Source organism: Notothenia rossii, assembly GCF_949606895.1.
Source record: "Notothenia rossii genome assembly, chromosome: 2".
Classification (NCBI taxonomy): domain Eukaryota; kingdom Metazoa; phylum Chordata; class Actinopteri; order Perciformes; family Nototheniidae; genus Notothenia; species Notothenia rossii.
The window spans coordinates 61,053,122-61,077,749 of NC_136904.1; the positions used below are offsets into that span (position 1 = coordinate 61,053,122).

Consider the following 24,628-nt stretch of genomic DNA (forward strand, 5'->3'; position numbering starts at 1 on the left):
CAAGTGCAGCTGTGAGTCTGAATAGTGTCGGAGTGCAACGTGACACACACTCGTTTCACACAGCTGATCTGATTGGTGTGTCCGTGATTATGCGAATGCATTCATGTGTGATTTGATGTATGTACAGTACAGTGTAGATCCATGTGAACACATATTGAGGCTGTTACAGTGTGTGCTTTCCACTGGGTCACTTTATGGATTGCTGCACTGAGCTAATTATCAAGCATATGCGCTGTCACTTTGGACACATGACTGCATTCAAGCTCCATGTACTTATTCATGAGCTTCACTTTACTTTATCGACAGTGTCGACTTTCATTTGCATTAAATTATTCTGTCTCCTGATGTCCAATCACCTTATTTTCTGTGCATTCTGTATATTTAATGCACAACTAATATTAATACCTGCATGCCTGGTTGTATGAGAGTTGTTGACAAATGAATCCCTCTCTGTATGAGCAAACTGTATTCAGATTGACCTGAAACAGCTCAGCCTCCACCTTAAATTAACAGCTTTTTGTAAAATTAGAACAATTTTGGAACCTTCAAAACCCATTTTAAATCTTTAGTGGAGAATAAAAGTAAAAGTCCTTTTTTCTAAATGTTTCTACAAAAATTATGATGTTTGCAGTAGTCAAATTAGCTCATTCTAAATACTTTAGTAGTTATTTGTATATATCTGAGACCCATAATATATGCCTAAAAGTAGCATGATAGGTGCATTTTAAAGTAAATTACATTTAGAATTTCATAATAAAATCTATTATTTTACAAAATGTTAGTCATCAATGTATTAACGTGTACCTCACTTACTTTAAGGACTGTTTTGTTAACTGCAGTCTTAACCTTCCAAAACTGATGGCAAATTATGACATTATATTTAAATTATCAACACACAGTTTGGTCAAACATATCTCTGCAACTTTACCTCACTTGCAGTATGACACAGTTATTGGCTTTCTGCATGGTGATATGGAGGAATCAATGCCTTCATGGCATGGGCTTTACATGTACAAGAACTCAAATAAAGGACCCCAATATGCCGCTCTGGTAAGGGACACACTGCCCAACCCGATGAAAAATCAAACTGTGCAAAACCAAGAGTTCTGGCAAAGTAATGGGTAAGTAGAAATAATTGGCCAGACACAACACCAGTGATGAACCTCACTTGAATCCCAGCATCTAGGTAACCATTAATTTTCCCAATGCTGGTATCAGATTGCACCTTCTAAATATTATATAATATAAATGGACCTATCCAACCAGGTGTGAAAACCTGGTTTTATCCCGTTCAGTTCCTCATACAGTAACTGCAGATACCGTTGCAGGAACTTGACCTCATTACATCTGGACAAACGGAGACTCTCCCATGTTTTAACTTTCTCTAGTTTACATGTGTAAGTCATATTTTGTTAGAAGAAACACTGATGACTCTTCCACAACTGTAAACATGAAGTGAGGTGCAGTGAAAGAGAATTATCCTAATAAAATAGTTAATACGTCTCGTCATACTAGACAGAAAGCATGCATCTTTACCGCAAGAGTTTGGGATCTGTGATAATGATAACAATAATCTGACTCCCATCATCCCAAAAGGCAAATATTTTGCGACGTCTCAGTTTTGGAATTTTGGATTGCATTTTCAATCTGACAGTGTTCACCCACATTCTTAAGGTGTGCAAGTGTTAGCAAAGGAAAACCTTCCTCACCAGAAAAGAAAGGGGGAATGATAACAGTGAGCAACTAGAAGTGAACTCTGAAGCACAGACCTCCAACAAAGCTGTTTCCATGAATAAAAGATGATGTGTATATCTATCAAATCTGGTTCACAAAAGAAAAATATTCTGCCTTGACCAATGCTACATATTTACATCTAGATTAGAAAGTATCCAATACTATTAAATTCAACTTGCAACATTTTAAACAAATTAGACCCTTCTTAACTGTCAATGCTGCAAAGTCATACCTCCAATGTATGATTCTATCCCACGTCGAATACTGTTTGACAAACTGGTCTTTTGCTTGTGCCACAAACCTGAAACCTATAGAACAGCTGTACAAGAGAGCTATCAAGGTGTTTGATAGAAAGCTATATTCATACCACTACTGTACCATCCTTGATAAACACAATTTCATGAGTTTTTAACCCTTATGTTGTGTTCGGGTCTCCCGTGACCTGTTTCAAGTTAAGATGATATAATAACTACGCTCTAGTTTTTTTTATCGGAACAAGGCTTCATGATATCCTCCACAACAGCTATATAAACACTACAAAACTGTCTGAAGGTCTCTAAAAAAAAAGTGTATAATTTGGTGTTCAGATCTGGGGAGGCCCGGCAGAATAGTTTTTGGGGGACTCTGGGTCAAATTTGGCCCAATCAAGATTCATTTTTTACTTTAGACACCCCTCCCCCACCCCCTTCATCCACTGTAACAATATTTTTTTGCAAAATGCACCTGGTCTCCCCTCCCTCTAGCCCCCCTGAACTTGACCTTTCTCAAAGAATATGTACAATAACACTTGAACCTGAACACATTATGCACGTGTGCCAAATGTGGTGTAATGTGTTTTTGGCCATAACATAAAATTACAGCAGGATTGTACGGTTATGAATGCATTATAATGTGGCTATGATGTAGTTAAAACAATATTGGATGATAGTCATTTTTTTTCGTGTTTTGGACTGAGATAAATCATGGGTCAAAATTGACCCCTCGAACACCATGCAGCTTTTGAACACAACCCAAGGGTTAAAAGCATGTGTTTTTTTTTATAAATGTTTACATGGACTGGATCCCCCCTCCCTTAAGGAAATGAATCCACAAAAAACTCACTGGACACTGCACTAGAAGTCCATCGTAGACGGACCACTTTTGGTCAAAATGTCCTCTCCATTAAAGGCAGCTCATTGTGGAATAGCCTCCCAACTCAGATACGGGATTGTCCCACTCTCAATAGCTTCAAAGGTCAACTCAAAGAATGGTTGAGAAACAAAAAGACGTGCAATCACCGCTAAATGCACTTTAATACATCTCCTCTTGCACTTTATGTAGCTTGTGTATCATCTATTGCACTATGTCGTTGCTGCTACATTGTGGTAAATACTTTTGTGCTGCTCTTGCTCTTTTTTCATATCATGTATTTATTTTTTGCTATGTTTATAAATGTCATGTTCTTATATGTTGTATGTCAGGGATTACGGATGGAAATGAGCTCAAAGCTAAAATCTGGCATATTTACACTTGAAGCATTATTTATCTTAAGTGCTCATTCATGTGCATTGTCCCTATTGAAATAAACAAAAGAAAAAAAAAAGATTCATCAAAATCAAGTCCCTAGTTTGTCGGTAATCCTGCAACAAATTGAACCCGAGACTGAACCTATTTAGAGAAGATAACAGGTCTAAAGGTACCAATGTGTATTCAGATTCCCTTGAACAGTTCCAAATGCCTTCTTTATCATTGTGAAAATGCACTTCTCACCACGTCTCTATCTAAGTGTAATGAAAGCCTTTCCTCCACTGCTCTGTCTGCCTCCCACTTATGTAGACAACACTAGGGAGCACACTTACTCCAGAAATGAGAGGAAAACAGAGAAAGACAGAGAGTAGCGGGTTGGGGTAGGAGAAGGAGGTGGCTTATGTGCTGCAGGGTGAGAGAATGAAAGGGGGAGGGAGAAAGAGAGAGAAAAAAGAGAGCTTGGTATCTGGCTTTATAGGCTCGGTGGAGAGCGAAGGGAAGAGATCAGAGGTAGACGGATGTGTGTGTGTGTGTGTGTGTGTGTGTGTGTGTGTGTGTGTGTGTGTGTGTGTGTGTGTGTGTGTGTGTGTGTGTGTGTGTGTGTGTGTGTGTGTGTGTGTGTGTGTGTGTGTGTGTGTGTGTGTGTGTGTGTGTGTGTGTGTGTGTGTGTGTGTGTGTGTGTGTATATATAAAGGGGAACTGTGGTGTCAGGCTTGATTTCATTACCGGGGCTAATCAGGTCCATATACTTTAAGTGCTGCTTTAATATGTCTAATCTCTGCAGGATATGGCTGCTTTGCCTTGGATCGCTGTTAACCTGTTAGGCCCCAAGCCTGTTTGTCAGTCTGTTAAGCCCCAAGGTCCCAAGGTACTTTTTTTTTTTTCCATGACTTATGTGAAACTCGACACATCAGACGTCAGTGTGAATTCTACTCGTATGTTTTTTTTCAATATCTACAATTCAAGTCTTATGATTCAACCCAATCATATCACATTTATCCTTCACTATTCAGAGTTTCACCATATTATAAATAAAAGAAAATAATTTTTTTTTAAATAAACACAAGATGTTAAATTAAACACATTGACAATAAAAGTACCTAAAGCTACTGAGAAACAGCGTCTGAGGCACAGGAACGAGGCAGGACATCTTCGAGAGCACAGAGACCCTCTGAAGACTGACGATGAAGACATGATGAAGACTCCGGCTGATGATGAAGACTCAGACTCATGGTGAAGACATGATGAAGACTCAGGCTCATGGTGAAGATAGGATGAAGACTCAGGCTCATGGTGAAGACATGATGAAGACTCAGGCTCATGGTGAAGACATGATGAAGAATAAGGCTTATGTTGAAGACATGATGAAGACTCAGGCTCATGGTGAAGACATGATGAAGACTCAGGCTCATGGTGAAGACATGATGAAGACTCAGGCTCATGGTGAAGACATGATGAAGACTCAGGCTCATGGTGAAGACGTGATGAAGAATAAGGCTTATGTTGAAGACATGATGAGGACTCCGGCTGATAGTGAAGACTTGATGAAGACTCATGGTGAAGACATGATGAAGACTCAGGCTCATGGTGAAGACATGATTAAGGCTCAGACTCATGATGAAGACATGATGAAGACATGATGAAGACTCCGGCTCATGATGAAGACATGATGAAGACTCAGGCTCATGTTAAATACATGATGAAGACTCAGGCTCATGATGAAGACATGATGAAGACTCAGACTCATGTTAAGGTTTCCAACTTAATTTATTGTCTATGATTACTCCAAGGAATTTTATTTCCGATACTCTTTCTAATTGGACGCCATTTATAGTGAGTTTCTTCTCTGTATTGGTCGATCGATTCCCAAATATGATGAGTTTGGTTTTGCTTGCATTCAATGTTAATTATATATTATTATAATATTTTGGTCAAACCAGATCTTCATCCTGCTCAGTTCCTTTTCCATTGTGACCAATAGCTGTTCTAAATTGTCCCCACAGCAGAGTAGACTTGTGTCGTCTGCACAAAGAATGGTTTTAATAGTTTTTGATACTTTACATATATTGTTAATATACAGAATAAATATTAATGGCCCCAAGACTGATCCCTGAGGCACCCCACATGTAACCTGCAGTAGTTGTGATTTATGGCTTTGTATTTCAACGTACTGTTCCCTGTTATGTAGGCAGCTGGATAGCCATGATAATTTATTTATAAATAATTCACGGTCAACCGTGTCAAACGCTTTTTTAAGGTCCAGAAATATCCCTATTGCATATTATTTATGTTCTATTGCCTTAGTAATGTGTTCCATATATTATATAACTGCAAATGATGTGGTTCTGTTAGCTCTGAAACCATGTTGTTGTTCATTGAGTATTTTATGTTTTGTGATGATGTCATTTAGCCTTGTGTAGTAGAATTGTTCCATTATTTTAGAAAACTGTGAGAGCAATGGAATTGGTTTATAGTTTGACAGTACATGTTTATCTCCAGATTTATGTATTGGTATGACTTTAGCAGTTTTCATTTTATTTGGAAATACACCGGTTTGTATTGACTGATTACAGATGTGAGTTAGTGGTTAGGCTATACATTCGATAATGTTTTTAACTGTATACATGTAAATATCATGACTGTAGACCTTTTACTCTTACGTTTTTTAACTGTGTCAAGACATGACATGGTTAAGACATGATTAAGACTCAGGCTCATGATGAAGACATGATGAAGACTCCGGCTCATGGTGAAGACTCAGACTCAGGGTGAAGACATAATGAAGACTCAGGCTCATGGTGAAGACATGATGAAGACTCAGGCTCATGATGAAGACATGATTAAGACTCAGGCTCATGATGAAGACATGATGAAGACTCCGGCTCATGGTGAAGACTCAGACTGAGGGTGAAGACATGATGAGGACTCAGGCTCATGGTGAAGACTCAGACTCAGGGTGAAGACATGATGAAGACTCAGGCTCATGGTGAAGACTCAGACTCAGGGTGAAGACATGATGAAGACTCAGGCTCATGGTGAAGACTCAGACTCATGGTGAAGACATGATGAAGACTCAGACTCAGGGTGAAGACATGATGAAGACTCAGGCTCATGATGAAGACATGATGAAGACTCAGGCTCATGATGAAGACATGATGAAGACTCATGCTCATGATGAAGACATGATGAAGACTCATGGTGAAGACATGATGAAGACTCAGGCTCATGATAAAGACATGATGAAGACTCACGGTACAATCATTGTCTATTGAAACGTTGTCGTCATACACCCTGATGCAGTCGCTCCTTCGTCTCTTCAGTTTACCCAGTATCCTCTGCGTCCTTCTGATTTCTGTGGGGATAGCCATGCTACCCGGCCATTGCGCGAACAGTGGTGTGGATGCGCAACAGCAACAACTCATTGGCAAAATAACATTTCTCCAAGAAAGTTTAGAGAGGGCACAGATTAATTAGTTACTTATAGACAGATAAGAAAGCTAAACGTTGAAAATAGGACAAATCTAGCAGGGGCAGCCGGAGCGAGCACACTAGAAACAACTTCTTTTTTTTTTAAATCAGTATGTGTGTCTTGATTTTTCTTTCTGAATACCATTAAAACCAGAAATGTGGCTGTATTTCAATGATTTAATGATTTGATTTATACATATATATATATATGTATAAATCAAATATATATATATATATATATATATATATTTAGATATTGATGGTAAAAGGCCCAGGTATGAGGCTTTTTGCTCAGATTTGAGAGGAAGACTGGCATATTTTAATGCTGGGCTTTCTTTTAATATGGAGCTGTATGTCTTGACAGAGTGCCAGATGGCTTTTCAAATTCAATGAATATCACAGAAGCGCAGTTTTAAATGTGTTTGACAAGTTCAGCAAATCAGCCCAGAATATGTGTAGGCATGTTTGAGCTGCTAAAACAATTAGTCGTTAAATCCAGTTTCATCGAGCCTGTTTGACATCCACAGAACCGTGAATGTTCACATTGATGTCATTTTCATTACAGGAAGAGTGTTTTTTTTAATTCTCGGACACAAATAAACAGGGCTGCATTTGAGCCTGAAGAAATGAGTATGTTGGATTTAAAGAGGGGGTCAAAAGCTTATTACAAAAGAGACTGTCGAATACATACTGAACCGAGTGTGTCAACAGGTAAGTGCTATTCTAAAACACAACCTAGCAAAATCATGTCAGCAGTTTATAATTTAACTGTATCCATACATGCTGTTGTTCTTCTCTGCAAATTATTTTAGATGTCCATCTCATGCTTCACACACATACACAAGTTATGCGTTACTGTCCCAGTACGCTCCTTACTACAGATGCAAACATTTTTGCTCAGTGCAGCAATACTGTGGCTGAGCAAATCCAGTGATACAGTAGACAAATCCTTTTTTAGGTTCAATATCAATGGGCCAGTGGACCGTCAAAAGTGTTTTTAGTCAGACTTTCAGCCTGTGCTTGAGAGCATGCATGCTCTGAGTCTTGGCTCACTGCCCAAACGCAATCAATTAAGTGAAAGGGTAACTTGGGTATTTTTCCTGAACATTTGTGTACCATGTTCGTTTGTCCAACTTAGGGGTCGGCAACCCGTGGCTGCAGCTCTTCAAGCCCTCTGCTCTGGCTCCCTTGAGCTTAGACAAAAATAAGAAGGAAATAAAATAAAATTATTTGTAGGACTATTTATATTTCCTTGCGTGTTTGAAAATGTTTCGTATCTTGTATTTTGAGGTGATACTGTGACACATAAATAAAAAACAAAACGGTTTTAATTAGGTCAACTAAAATATGCGTCACATCCTGCTACGGTCCCGCGCGAGCGCCTTTTCCAGCGGGTGAATAACCTGACCCCCGGCTCGATGAGCGAACTATGGATAAATCAAAGAAAATAAAAGTATCGGAGGAACACAGAGGGTTTAATTCTGCGTGGACAGAGTTATATGCTTTCAGAGCAAACAATGCTGGTTTACCGGTATGATTGATATGTAGAGAGAAGTTGTCAAAGGTGCTGCAGCCTTTACGTATTGGAGGAAAAACCCGAAAGAGGAAGAGTGCTGACGATCTTCAGTCATAATTCAATCAGTTTACTCTTTTCAGGGTGCAGCTATGTTTTATTTATTTCAAAGTGGGCCCATTTGAATTATATTCATTTTCTTCAAATGTGCAGAGGACTCCCCAAGTGCTGTGTTGATTTATTTTAAAGTAGGCCTGTGTATTTTCTTTGTTTATTTTTAGAGGTTTTAGACAGTTTTCTATAATGTAATAAATAATACATGCAAAAAAACTGTAGTTTTTGTCCATGATGTAACAATATATACAACTTTATAAGCTATCAAGATATCAAATATGTTTTGCGTCTCCAAACAAAAAAATGTTGTGAAAAAGGGGGAAAAAATCGCTCTTTTGGTATTTTGTAAATTGGTCCGGTATTGGGCGAGTCACTGCAGACAGCAGCCTCTATATCTGATATATAATACAAATATGATGTACTGTATATGTATAAATACTTTTAGTAAGATGTTATATGGTGTATATTTTTATTTTCTATATTTAGGATTTTTAAGGAATGTGTGTGAGAAAGAAGAGCTGAGGGGAGTGAGGGATGAAGGGATACATGAAGGGGTGGATGGGTGGAGGCATGGAGGAATGTGGCTAAGATAGGGGACTGAATGAGTAGAGGGGAGATGGAGGGTGGGTCATGAGAACAAAGATAAATGGTGGCTGGATGTGTTGGCCAAGTATGACAAGTCTTAAAGCGACCCTATTATTGTCATTTGCACTGGAAAACCCCCCAAAAGCATAATAGAGCCCCTTTAAAATAAAGAGGTAAGGCTGAGGAGTGGCCATGCTCCCAAACCTAATTTAAAGAGGCCCTATAATGCTCATTTTCACGTTCATATTGGTATTTAGTCCCTCTACTGGGACATGTCTCCATGTTTTAATGTTGAAAAAGCGTATTTTTGTTATCATACTGCCTGTGCTGCAGCACCTCTTTTCACCCTCCGTCTGAAACAGAGCCCAGTCTGCTCTGATTGGTTAGCTGGCGGCTCTGTTGTGATCTCTCTGGAAGGAACACAGGGATTTTAGCCATTGCGGACCATTTACATGCACAAATGAGTGCCGGATAGTTGGAGGTGTAGCATACATTATATAAAGTAGTTTGATAGCAGCCAGATAACAGCGAAGTATACAGTATATTGCACACTTATTACAGATTGTATTACAGTAGTTGAATAGTCTTACTAAGAGATAGCAGCGAGTAAAAATAATAATTATAGAGCGATATATAGGGCCTCTTTAACAAATGAACTTCATCAAATAAACAGTAACACAGCTGACTAGATCATGACTGCATTTTTGGTTGAGCCTGGGCAAATCTGCCAATGGTTTGATTGTTGACTCAGCTATATTAATTTTGTCTGAATATTACTTAATATAAGGTTTTGTCACAGTTTTAAATGATCTTACTCCGTTAATAAAAAGATGAATCAATCATAAAGTCATATATCGGATGCATGTGTGTAAACATGTGATCACACCTGTGTTCCCATCAGTCCGCCCGCTCCAGCGCTCCAGCCACCTGCAGTCGTGTCGGTACCTCCTGTCTGCTCCTCCTGTCTGCTCCTCCTGTCTGCTCCTCCTCTCTGCTCCTCCTGTCTGCTCCTCCTGTCTGCTCCTCCTGTCTGCTCCTCCTCTCTGCTCCTCCTCTCTGTTCCTCCTGTCTGCTCCTCCTGTCTGCTCCTCCTCTCTGCTCCTCCTGTCTGCTCCTCCTGTCTGCTCCTCCTCTCTGCTCCTCCTGTCTGCTCATCCTCTCTGTTCCTCCTCTCTGCTCCTCCTGTCTGCTCCTCCTCTCTGCTCCTCCTCTCTGCTCCTCCTGTCTGCTCCTCCTCTCTGCTCCTCCTGTCTGCTCCTCCTCTCTGCTCCTCCTGTCTGCTCCTCCTGTCTGCTCCTCCTTTCTGCTCCTCCTGTCTGCTCCTCCTCTCTGCTCCTCCTGTCTGCTCCTCCTCTCTGCTCCTCCTCTCTGCTCCTCCTGTCTGCTCCTCCTCTCTGCTCCTCCTGTCTGCTCCTCCTCTCTGCTCCTCCTGTCTGCTCCTCCTCTCTGCTACTCCTGTCTCATCAGAGCTGGCAGCACCTCTGGTAAAAGCTCATCCTCATGCTCTCACTTGCACATAACATCAAGCATTTATACCCACTGCTGTTAAAGGATATGACAATGTGTGTGTGTGTGTGTGTGTGTGTGTGTGTGTGTGTGTGTGTGTGTGTGTGTGTGTGTGTGTGTGTGTGTGTGTGTGTGTGTGTTTGTGTGTGTGTGTGTGTGTGTGTGTGTGTGTGTGTGTGTGCACGCTTCACTAGATATTGTGCATCACACATTTTAAGCATCTCCCCTTGTTTCGACTACACTTTCCACATCACATGTTTTAAGTCTTTGAAGTAGTTCCCATTGTTAAATCACAGTGCCACATTTCTTCAAAATGCACCCATACTGTATATATTTTTGATTAACAATACATTTGATCCTATTCAGTTATGAAAAAAGCTCCTGATGGGGGGTCACAGTTGGAATTTGTTCCATTTTTTTTCATGATACACTGTACTCACAATTCCTTAAGATACATTTAGAAATCACTTGAAATACTTTCTGCTTCCCTCTGATCCATATTTTCAGAGGAGGCCCCAGCAGTAACTACAGTCTGGCTGTGACCGCAGCTATGATTGGCTGAGGGTTGTGTGCTGAAACACTATTTGTGGCTATGGCTAAGGATCTGGCTGGGGCTGTGATTGTGGATACAAAGATAGTTAATGCTATAGCTATAAAGCTACAGTTGTCACTCCGGCTATCTCTTTAGCCATAAGCGCTAAAACTATGGCTACAGCTTCTTCTAAACATGGAAATTGGCTGAGGTCTAGTTAGCTTTGCCTAACAGCGTTGCCTTGTATGGCGTTATATTTGTGCCTCTATCCTGAGCACGCAATGAAACATGTTGAGCATAGAAAATGCTATTGAGCGTGCACTTGAACATTTTTGAGCACAGAGAAATATATTTTCTCTCATAAAACTCCTGCTCCGTGCGCAAGCAGACCACTGCACGCGCTCTCTTTCCCCCACTCGCTCGACCTCTCCAGCCTGTGCGCGCTCAGCTTTGCCTGCGCTCGCTCGAGGTTGTCACAGCGTTACAAATGTGCCACAAAACCAACCAATCAGAGAACTCGAGAAGGTCAATTCTGATTAGCTGGTCGTCTCCAATCATATCTTCTATCTGAGATGAGAGAGGGATTTTCGGTTGCTATCAGGCTGTTGACGTTCTTATTACACATCGATCGTTGACATTTACAGGGCATGACAGACTTAAATGAAGAGAATAGCACGCCACAGTGTCAGGTGAGTTATACATTTCTAGTTTTTTGATATCACGTTATTGTTTGCAATGCCTGAGTTTGCTAGCCGGCAACATAGCTATAGGGGTAGTTTAAGCAAACCGCTAACAAACCGTAGCCTACATGTACATGAACCCTTCTGAGGTATTGATACTTGCTGTAAGCATTAGAGGTGGCAGAATGACAAAACATGTTTCTCTCTCTATCACAATTTTGGGTTGACCAGAACCTGGACCAACTTCTGTTTCCTGTTCTACAATGGGCATAAAGCTTGCGTTAATTTTCAACCGGACAGATGAGGCTAGGATACCGGATAAAGTTAGCAACACACGTTAACCATGAACAGCCTATTAATCCGTTCTCTTAAAGTTATTTCTTCCAACGTTGTGGAATGAAAGAAAAGGGGCTTCTTAACGTGCTTTTATCCGGGGTGGAGGGAGTTACATATTAGTTAAATATAACATTGGGGCGTGTGATTTAAGTGGGTGGAGGTGGTAAAATTAGGATATCCATTTTGGAGTTCAAGCTAGTATAATATAGTTAACGAACGTCACACAATAATAAGGAAGAGAGCTATTTGTGTGATCGCTATTGATGTGGATTTAGAGTGCATATTTGAGACTTCCAAACAGCAAACAAAAACGTAACTTATGGGTGAGTGTTTTTAGCAGAGCCATATTATATCCTTGTGATTCTGTTGATTATTACCTGTCTGTATTATGTTGCAGCTCAGCTGATTTTGGATTGATGGCAAAGGGAGAGGGACTTAAGTTAGAGTGAAAACACAAGGTAAGTTTAAAATAGGTCAGCAATTTCCCATCCTATAGGTTGCTGGATGTATCTAACCCTTTCTCCTGTCTTTGTCTCCCTCTTTCAGCACAAGAACCCCAGGGGGGTTTAATGGAGCCTGAAGACCTGCAATGAGACCCTCACCCTGCACCTGAGTCTCAACTCCCAGAGTTTAGCAAGCCTCTTCCTGTTCTTTATTTTTGATTAAACAGACATTAAGCTTCCCAATGGTGTGGTCTTCGTTAAATATGATTACCTCACATATTTAGTTGCTGTTGTTGTCTTTTGTGATAGTTAAATTGCTCCTGCTGACTTGAGCCAGCCATTCTTTCCTCCTCTCTGTGTCAGTGGGGAAACTTTACATGTGTACTCCTTTCTCTGAGCGCTTGGAGCATCCCCCGGCAGCACAGCAAACCATGGGGGAGACTATATGCCAGGACAACACGGAGGAAAAGGCACAGACAAACTGCATGATATGATATTCAATGTTTATTGAATTCCATTTATTTACAATGGATGATCCTAAAACAACACATTTAACATCATCATGCTGCTGCTGCTAGTGCTTTGACTCATTGTGCTGTCAGTTGACAATTATTGATAGGCACATGTGGGTCTCCTGTCCTTTCTGAAAGTCATAAAGATTAAATTAATACTTTAGATTACTTGTGTCCTCAATTACCAAGGGATTACTGACACCACCATGAATTAAAGAAATGGTAGTGTGAAGCTGACCGTTGAGTGGCCCGACCAAGCAAGCAGACTGAGGCAGAACGTCCAAAATTATAACCCGGTATGGGCATTTATTAAAACATGAACATATTACACACAGCCTCAATCCTGCTGCTGCTGCTGTTCACGTGAGCCCAGCCTGCAACCACTAGGATCTCACACACACTCCCTCTCCACTGACAGGGAAAACAGAGCCTAAATACACACACTAATCAATCAACAAGACACAGGTGAGGGGGGAGGGGACAACACAGGGCGCCACCAGGTGAACACAATCAACCACAATGAAGCTATACAACCCGTAACGGAGGCCGAGATCTATGGGCCCAGAAATCACCTCCGTGACAGGTAGAAATGTATCTAATCAGAATTTTGAAACCTTCCTTCCTTTCCTCTAAATATATCAATAAACATTAGAATGTGACTAACATACAGGTTTAAGAAGATAATATTTGTTTTAAAGAATTCAAAGCAATAAACAACAGCAACAGGCTCTTTAACCAAGGCAACGTTAGCCTAACATGTATAATGTTAACAGGTAAGATAGCTGTTCACACTATGTATATTTTCTACTTGTTGTAATGCTATTTTATTTCTATTTAAGATGTTTACATTTTCGATTAATTCTAGTCTTTTAACTGTCTAATGTACAGTGCCTCCTTGTCTTTTGCTGCTGCAGCGTAAACATTTCCCCAATTGGTATCAATAAAGTACTTCTTGTTTTATCTTAATCCTCAAATATTAGCACATTTTACTTAAAAAAAACAAAACACATTGATGTAACTACATACACATATCAATATGTTGCATACATATTGCAAATCAAAACCTTTATTGACCACTAATTACCAAAAATTGCACTTCTATCCTGTTATTAATGCATTCAAATCGTGATTCAAATGGCCCGCAACGAACTTCCGGGAACTTTCTGAGTCTCTCTGAACCACGTGACGATCAAGCATTTTGGACTTCCGCTGTCGCAACTCTTCTCTCTACATGGCGCTGGACCAGCCAATCAGAATTGACCTTCTCGAGTTCTCTGATTGGTTGGTTTTGTGGCACATTTGTAACGCTGTGACAACTTGAGCAAGCGCAGGCAAAGCTGAGCGCGCACAGGCTGGAGAGGTCGAGCGAGCGAAAATATATTTCTCTGTGCTCAAAAATGTTCAAGTGCGCGCTCCATCGCATTTTCTATGCTCAACATGTTTCATTGCGTGCTCCGGATAGAGGCACAAATATAACGCCATAGCCCTTATGCCAGTGTGGAAACATCTTTAGTTTATCCAGTTTATGTTTCAACAAGGTATCAGGTTGGCCATGACAATTCAGTGTATCTGTTTATGTTAATTCTTTGATTAAAAAAAAAGAAAAAGTATTGAAAGGGATCTCAAATCATAATGTTTTGTAATTTGTAACACAGAAGTATTCAAGGAAATCCACAAGTTATTGAAAACAATTCTTACATTGACTTTTTAAGACTTGAAAAGGCGTAAGACTTAAGACTACAACTGTAATAACTGAATTATATATAAGTAGGTAAACTGAGGTTATATTCAGCATGAGTAACCCTTGAAAATTATGAAATCTTTTATTTTGAGGTATTGAGCAATCCACAGCTAAAAATGGTTTGTTGTCCACTCTGTTGTGTTGTAATGATATGCCAGAAGAGTTTTAATGTGATTTTCTGGTTTGATATTGATGTGTCTTGTCAGAACTTTTTACATAAAAACCTAACAGATGTCTGCTGTGTAACTGACATGGCTATTTGTTTGAGTGGCAGATAAGCTAAGTTGAATTCCATACACACACAAATATCCGTACAATACTCAGGGAAACTTTACAGTGTTAAAAAATAAGCCTCACGGGTTGGATTAACTCCGCACAAAAATGTCACCAGTGATTGACTTATTTTGTTTATCAAACTGATTATTCTATTTATCTCACACGGATTTCTGTATGGTGCTGTTTAATGTAATGTATTGTTTTTTTGTGGTTGCTTTTGAAACACAAATTCAAAAAAGTTTGGGGACCAACACTCCTCCGGTACGAACGAAAATCTTCTCGTATCACTCAGAAATGTTCGGGTGATCACGTAATTGCCGTCTTTCAAAAATAAAAGCATGCAGTCTCTGTGGGAGTGACCCCACTATAGGATGATCTGTATCTCGTGGGATGACAGCAGCATGTCATTATGACAGGTCGTCTCGGCTTCTCATAGGCCTGATCCTCATATTTTTACAGCTCCATACTCTGCCTCAAGTGGCCACATCACACGGATCATCTGCAGAGACCTGGAAGAACGAGTAAACAGCCACCATGCTGTTTGTTGTTGCTTTTAAAATGCATCCTCCATTAGTGAGGCACAATACAACATCCCAGTAGCCCCCCACAAGTGTGTGTTTATATTCCACTTCCATTACGTCTCATTAATAAAGCATCCCCTACTCAGACAATGTTGAAGAGCGACCATTCTTTATCACGCTACATGGCTGGCATGTTGGATGATGGTCTGACTGTTCTGTTCTTGTTATGGTTTCACACTGAGACTGCTATACTGGATTCTAAAAGCACATTTATGTAACAAAATTACAAATTTCATCCCACCATTCTTCACTTATATCACCCTTAACTGCTAGCTTTCTGACTTTTTTCCCACTTTTCTGAGAATACGATCAAAACACATAAAATATTACTTTTAACGTCAAATCACCCTTATGTCCCTAAAGAGAGATATACAGAGTCTAAAAGACTTGGCCCTCCATTATTTAACACATTGACAATAGGGTGACCAGATGTCCCGCTTTGCGCGGGACTGCACAGCATTTTCACGACTTTTGGTGCGTCCCGCAAATTGAGACAATGTCCCGCATATTTCATTTTGATTGGCTAAAACGCTTTTCTAAAATCAGCTTTATCCAATGGCTGTTGAGAAAGCAGGGAAGGCTATCATCACAGGGGTGTGTTTGCTGTCAATCAAACTGTAACACACGGCGGGTGCTGGTCAAGTGTTAACCAATGAGAGTAACTCACTCACACACGCCCCGCCGCGGCGCCGCCAAACAACAACAACGAAAGTCAGTCAATAATGCAGGCGACGCAGCAGGTTATGGAAAATGGAGGAAACTGAAACTACAGGCAAGAAGAAAAGAAGATGCACATACAACAAATACTGGGAAGACACTTACCCGTGGGTGAAACCAGTGCAGATTTTTTTGCAATCTTTGCAAGAGTAATTTTTCTATTTCACATGGCGGTGAATACAACGTCAAGAGACACCGAGAATGCGATTCTCACAAGAAACGTGTCGCTCAAAAAGAGACATCCCACTCTATGGAGACATTCCTACTCAAAACAAAAAATGATGGCCACTCAGAAATAACAAGTGTTACCACAGTGACTGTGGTAACAAGCTAGCGCCGACCATTTTTCCAGACTCTGAGATAGTAAATAAAATGTCATGTGGTCGTAAAAAAGCAGCGTCCATAATAACATGTGCTTGCCCCTGCCTCTGTGGAGAGTTGTTTGACAGAGTTAAAGACACCAGTGGTTCTAGGTGACAAAATAGCCCACACACTGTGGGGGGGCCCACCTGTTGTTGCCGTGATGGACAAAACTGAAAGCTATTTTATTTTTATGTATTATTATGTTTTTGTTCCCTCCTGGCCAGTTTTGATTTGTACTTATGGTTTTATTTTATCTATACATTTATGTTGTGCCTACTTTTACAGGTAATACACTAGTTGAATTAGGAAGATGCATTTCTAAACACTTGAAGTGAATAATGCCTGCTGCCTTGGTTAGCCTTAGTTTACTTTTCTTTATCAAGATACTAAATTGTTACTGCATTATGACTTCACTTTCTGTCATTGTTTATAGGATGCTGTTGAATAAACCAAATGAAACAGAATAGAAATAGAGATCTTTTTTCCGGGGTGCTGTTGAGAGGGTGTCCCACATCGTCCCACACAAACATACTCCTTGTCCCACATTTAGTTTGTTGAGACCTGGTCACCCTAATTGTCAATGATTAAACCTGTCATATCATCATGTCACGTTATGTTTAGGTTTGAAAATGAAAATGAAATGAAGGCAATTATACAACAGTAACTATTCAGCCGGACAGGGCAAATCTGATTTTAAAATGTTTAGGCATTACACCTCTCCAGTACTCCTCAGCTATATATAATTATTATCAGTATTGAACATTCCTTTTTGCTTTTGGTACACATGTGCTGTTTAAGAGCCTATCACACCTTTCAGACGCTCATAACCAACCGGTCAAGCAGCTAAATATCCAGATATTTGTCTGATACATAGACAGAAACCAAACAGAGACAGCGTACATTATAGACTTACATTTGCCGGTGACCAGTGACGAACATTCAATACATTTGAATGTTGTTCCGTATTTGCTAGATAGATTGTAAATGTTTGCTTACATGTTTGCCATATCAACTTACAAAAGCTATTATATCAATGTTTTGTTTACTGATACTGATGTAAACAATTCAAAACGAAGTATTGCTTTAGAACCTTGTTGACATTAATGGAATGGATCATGTAATTTGAGTTATAGTTCCAGTATTTCGTTAATTTTTTTTAAATGTATTGGACAGTTTTTTTTTGTTTACATTCATAGAGGAAAAGAGACGAGAGATATTTGAATATTGTATTGAAAAGTCATGTTACTGTTTACCTTAAAAGTACCATATCATGCCCATTTCTACTGATCATAATCCCATTGTTGAGGTCTACTAGAATAGATTTATATTTTACAATGTTCCAAACTCACATTGGTTTCTCATACAGCATCTCTGTATGTAGTATGTTTATTCACTCTCTGTCCTTCACAGCTTGTTGGAGCTCCTGTTATTTAATGTCATCAAATGTTCGTCATAGTTAGAGGTCATCACAAGACGCATTGTTTGCAAAAAGCAGAGTTCACATTTTCCGTTACAACGAGCAACGTAAATACAGCTGACAATTTGTAAACATTGTCATTCACTGGTGTTTGCTAAGATAAAGCCATGAAAATCATAAGATGAGTTTATATTAATTGACTTGTGTTTAGCGTGTTTTTTTATACTGTGAGTATTTGTAGAGCGTAAGTCCGGCAGTTGCTTGATTTACAATATTTAAAAGTAGGAACCTTGCCCAAAGTTATGCACATTAAACCGAGCTCAGTGGGGAGGGGGGAGTCATATCTGATGGATGAGCTTGCGGCATGTTTGCATGTCTATCGGCTACGTCTTGTTTTAAATTATTGTTTCATGTCTGCTGTCAGGCGGTGTAGAACTTTACTGCGTCGGTCCGGCTCTGCATGTCTACTCTTGTGCCGACTTTTAAGGGCGCTGATGCAGGTTGTAGGCCTACCTTACGTTAAGCGACCATCTTTACCCATTTAAGGTGTTGATTGTTAAATATACAATATTGTCTGTGGGACCGCAGTGTTTTCCCTAAAAAACTGTGTTTATGTCTCTGCTTTGATCCGCTCTGTGTTCATGTAAATACCGTAAGTACACACAGATCAAAACAGATCAAAACAGAGACACAATATTGTGTGTGGTGGTGTGTCCCGGAAAGCGACACTTGATACTGGAAAGTGGAGGATATTAATGATTGTGTTACATTTTAGCAGCGGTGCACATACCATGAATATGGGGGACATGCCGGACAGATCAAGTAACGGTTACGATCCACCCGCTGTGAAATGAACTTATCTTCCATATTTGCCGTACAATGTGTTTACGGAAGTTGAGATGTTTCTCGGTTAAGATTGGTTGTTCCTCGTCACATGATGAGCGCTGCGCTCGGTTCCTATTAACCTAAAGGTACATCATTAAATGGTAAATGTCGCCTTTAAGGAGCAGAACATTTTCGTTTTATTTGTGTGTGAATAATGAAATAATTTCAAATATGTTTTTCTGTGATAGGTAATTGGTGTGGAGAAGATTGACCTCAGCCTTGCTTTGAACATTGTTCCAAAGGCTCTGTAGTAAATGGTGAGTATTCAAATGTTTCTGTGTTAGAGTTTTACTCGCTACAGGGTGTACTTTGAGGGTTTGTGACTCTGCAGACCGTTTACATGCAGAAAAACCTTCATAACAAACAGGGGGACGGGTAATAACCAGAAAACATGACATGGGACCTTTAAACAATTGGTTACTTGGGCAAATCGCAGATCAATGTTTGCTATGATTAAAATGGACAGGGCATTTTCTGTAGGTCCGACAAATATTGTTTACTCAACAGACCTTCCTAATTGTATTAGCTCTTTCTGTTAATATTTCCAGTGGAAACACAGCTACTTTATGATCAAGAGATGATATGATTTATTGACTGCCATCCTCAACATACAATATAGGCTATGGCAAAAACAAAGATGTGGTAGGAAACTACACAAGAGCAGGGATAGTCATATTATTAAAGCATTAACTACACAAGGTTAATCATGAAACCTTTAATACCTTCAGTTGATCTGAATGGAAAATCATAGGGTTGTGTTATATATGCTTAATACAGAAATGTTAAAGAACGCAGATACATGATCAGGTTGGTTTACTATTCATGACATTCATTCATTGCCCAGCGATAATTTTCATAACTCTATACCCTGAGAGAAATAATACCGATGTTAATGTTACATTTGAAACTGTAGGGGACGTGGATTATTTACAGAAACATTAAATATTGTAGATAAACTGAGTCATTTGTGAAGCCGTACATCCCCTGAAGGCCCATGATTCTCAGAGTTTATTTGTTTGGCTTTGCTAATGATGTAAAGCCAGCAATGTCTCCAGCAAAGCTCGGGACATTAGAGAATAATTCAAATCAAAATAATGTATTCCAAGGTTGACTTCATAAAGCATGGCCAGCATTATCCACTGATTTGTTTGTTTGAATGTTGGTTAGTGTGTGTATGCAACTCTGTGTTTATCTCAACTTAAATCTAGTCTTTGTCTTTCTACACAGGTTGTCTCCAGCGCTTTCTTTAAGAAGTTAGTGAAACACCTTTCACGAAAGAAAAGCATTTTATAAACAACATACTATACCAGACAGTTATAACATACTATACCAGACAGCCACTGGACATTTGTAATGCCGCATTACGTTTGTGTTGTGTTTTTGGCAACTAAAGGGCATCTGAAAAAATTAAAGCAAATACAAATGTATAGATGATAATACACAGAGCAAGGTTCTGGTGCCTTGCTCAATGGCACCAGAACTTGGAGTGATGGCCCACTCCAAGTACCAGACCACACTCCATTTCTAAGTCTGTTCGGGGACTCGAACCAGCAGACTGAGCCACTGCCGGGACTAATAAGGGCTTGGTTTCTGACCATTTTCCTATACATTTGTCATTTTACTAACTATTATTATATTTGTCCTTTTTACAAGAAGTACAACTTAAATCACAAAATATGTGAGCTTTCACCCCGAAACACATTTTGAGTTACAAACACTGTTGAGAAGAGGAGATTCTGAGCGTTCCAATGATATCCCTCTTGTGTTTCTTCTCCAAATACTCAGCAAAATATGTAACATCACTGTTACCAAGAAATGATTTTTGAGAAATAGGCCTTTAAAGTTTGCTGACAATATTTTAGCCATAGTTATTTCAAGAGGGGGCTCAACGCTTAATATGTTGGGGGCATAGTACCCCTCACCTTCCTTTAGGACCGACACTGGATTAACCATCATTCTGAAATCATTGTTGGTCAAAAACAAAGCTTGTTAGCAGGCTGTACCTCTCCTCATATTAAACAGTCAGCTCGTAGCATCGAAGACAAAGATGTTTATTTTATTTACTCACAAAAGTCAGTCAATCTGTGTTTGTGTGTGAGTTTGTAAGTGTGCTTGAGCGGGTGTATAATAAGTTATGTAACACACAGGTATAAGAATCTTCTGATCTGGCATGTAAGGAAATTGTCTCGATAACAGTGTACCAGATTTGACTGACACCAAGCAGCCCAATCAGAGCATTGGAACCTCCTCCAGTCTTATGGTTTATTAATGTCATTAGGCCAACCTCAAACCAAGGTCAAACAATGAACAATGAAAAATGACTCCGACATGTACTTGAAAAAGGTTTTATTGACCGTCACAATTCCTTACTTCTAACAGAAGATCAAGGGAGAGGAGGGGGCAATTTATAGCAGTCTAACTTTAAGATGTTTGAGGGTTGATTAACTGATGCTGTCTTTGGCTCTGGGGTACATTCTACTGGATGACCAGTTGTTTGCATGCAGCCAATTAAAAAACGGTTAAGTCTTTTTGCTTCCTAAAGGAGTGAAATTACCCGGAAGAATCCATGTGTTAGCCAAGATAAGCGTGTTGAAATTCTCTGAAAACATCTCTGAATGCTAAGGAAAGATGCCAAAATGCTTATCTCTTTTACATAGGGTACACTGGACCATCCTTTACCAAAGAACAACATAATAATGCAGTCATTCTGTTTATAGATATGTTGAGGAAGCACTGACTTTTGCAATTTACTCCTTTCTCTGTATTATAAACAAAGCTGCTTAAAAGTGAACATTCTTTAAGCACTGCATTGTATGTTCCTCTTGTATATACATGCTTGTGAATTCTCCTTCACATCTTTGATGAACTTGTGACATTTTCCATCAAGGTCAACGAAAGACGATCTATTTTCCCTCAAATAAGTGCCGACCAGCACAAGGCCTAATGAGCTTCAGGATTCTGTCACATTGCTGGTGCAAAGCGTAACCTTGCAACCCCCCCTCCCATGCTGTTACATGTGCACAGGGCATTGACCAAGTTGTGATGAATGACCGTTCTTGCAACTTAGTGAACAATTTCAATCAGAAGCTGGCTGCGCTTTAGCAGTGCTAAGCTCACATGATATCATTTATAACTCGCCTAATGGCTTGCTCACCTCTTCTTCACTAGAAAAAATCACACCTCCATAATCCCTTAAAATATAAATGAAGGAAGAAAAAGATAGAGCAAGTGGCGCTTCACACACACCAACAGACCCCAACTAGTGCTACAATATGTATATGTGACAGTGAAGTTGGACAGTAAGTATGAAAATAACCTCTTTGAGTTGCCTGTTTTCAGAAAAATACAACAAATGCCAGGCAAATGAATGTATAAACGTCAAGCCAAAATGAGAAGGCGCATCATTTCATGTCAAACATAGGAGGGTGTCTGAAAATGTGAGCCCATCCTATAATTTTGTCAAAAAGAAGCTTCCAGCACACAGCTCTTTGCCTCGTTGGCGTGGAACTTTAGGTGTGGGTCTATTCATTTCAGAGCTGTCATTATGTCCTTTCCCCCGCTCGCTGAGGAGCCTCCAGGGCGATCTGCAACCTTGAGCCACTTTGGAGAGTTGTGGACTTCGTCTGTCACCTTCAGACTCCACCTCCCACTGCAGATATATGTATGGAGCTATAGCTGCCCTCAGCCCTCCTGACTGCATGGAGACCCAGGGGAGGCAATAACAAGCTGGGGAGTTGTTAGTAGAATGCTGATGTATCTGGAAGTTGTCTGAGGGCGTGCAGGTCACTACTAGCATGACTGTTATTGATCACTATCATTGTGTGTCTTCTAAAAAGGGATCTCACACCCACAGCGGTTGGCACGGCATTAAACATGACGTGTCATCCGGCCAAGTGTGAAGGCAGACATGTATATGACTTTTTTGAATGGTCACACTGGGGAAAAGTGTTGGTAGTTTCCCTCTGACATTGAGATTATAACATATCATTATTTTCCTGAAAGAATAGTTATTTATTTCCTTGAAAGAAAGGTTTTATTTTAAATACAAATGTTCAGCCATGCCAGCAGTTCATTGAGCTCAATGTTAACTTCAGGATGCTGACCGAATCTAAAGTGCAAACATTCTCAAAATGTTACACACGGTGACCATCATCCCAAAGGATGACTTAATAACTAAATTGATCCTGTAGCTCACCACTTTATAAATGTTCCTATCTTTGGTCACAATTTTTATTTGTCCAATACATTTGGAATTTGACCAGATACTGGGCACAAATGTTAAGCTTCAGCTGTACTTTGTGTTAATGAAAAATGAAAAGACAGAAAAATCGGAAAAGTGTTTCCATGGTAATAAACCAAACAGCGCCGTGGGTCTAAATAGTACCAAATTAATAATGCCCCTTGAAGTACTGTTTCCTATGGTTAAAACGTAAAAAAAAACTGATTAACACTAGAACCGCCAATGGGTAAATGTTTACCCCTAGCATTTTTTTTTATTGTATGTAACTTTTTTTCCATAACATATTAAAGTCTCCCAGTCCGTGACTTTTCCTGAAAGTGTGTTATATAGCACCCTCTGTTGTTAAAAATTGTCAATAGGAAGTCAGATTGAAAAGATCGCCAAATAAATGGCCATTTATACCTATATCCGCCAGCGGGTAATATTTACCTCATAGAAAATGCAGCGTAAACATGACGTGTTGCTATAGCAGCGCCTTTTGTCTACTGCGGTTCCTTATAGATAGAGAGATAGAGAGAGATAGATAGATAGATATATTGATAGATAGATAGAGAGAGAGATAGATATATAGTTATAGATAGTGTAACATCTTGAAGAATACAAGATCTTGGATGACTGAGCTCACGTTGAGGACGTAATGCATGTGTGCAGGTTACGTGCCAGTTGAATAAAGATGGACACTCGGAATGAGAGAAGTAGTCCGCGTCGTCTGTTTATGTAGACAATTATATGTCCATAGAACAGAACATTACAGATGGATCGATAGATAGTTATAGATAGATAGAGAGAGATTGAGAGATTTGTACCTAAACAAAACACAAGTCTAACACCAAGCGTTTAAATCAGCACTTGTAGCAATATTTTATACTTCATGCTATCTGCACAAACTATGTCATCTGAAAAGCTGAGACTCCACAGATTCTATTGGTATAAATGTCATCCCTGTGCGATCAAAACTCACTGTTCTGTATGATAAATAAAAGAACATTGTACCTTGCAAATCAATAGCGGGTACATTTTACCCGTTGGCGGTTTTATACAGCGACCTCTGGCGGTTCTAGTGTTAATGATGTACCCGTAGTGTTACTCAACAATAATTATCACTGTCATGAACTTAAATAGCACATTTAACATACAAAATGATAATACATTGCAACACAGTTTCTAGCACAACTCACCAACAACAATGCTCACGTCTCTGTGAGGGGATGGCGGAAATGACAAATAGGAAGTAAACAACATCGTGCAATGGGAAAGTATTCCCACGGGAAACCTAACTCAAAAATATAAAGTAAAACAATCTCATAGAAATAAAATTCACAATCTTCTTATGAATTAAGCATTCACAAACTAATTATTATGAATACACATTTTTAACTCTGTTACACCTGCAACATTTTATTGCAATGAATCCAACAGTTATTGAGGCACATCACTACAAATGTCAACTTATGCTTCTCTTTCATCCATAAATGGCTA

General features: G+C 39.5%; 2 long non-coding RNA genes across 3 annotated transcripts in view; both read left to right on the plus strand.

The window, feature by feature from the left end:
• The window catches only part of LOC307029174, a 690,427-nt gene that overhangs the window by 17,253 nt on the left and 648,546 nt on the right, over positions 1–24,628 (plus strand). The gene's annotated exons all lie outside the window — the stretch shown is intronic.
• On the plus strand, positions 12,339–12,656 carry LOC307029815. The gene is made up of 2 exons (XR_013805410.1): positions 12,339–12,432; positions 12,521–12,656. It is a non-coding gene; the product is annotated as an uncharacterized lncRNA (long non-coding RNA).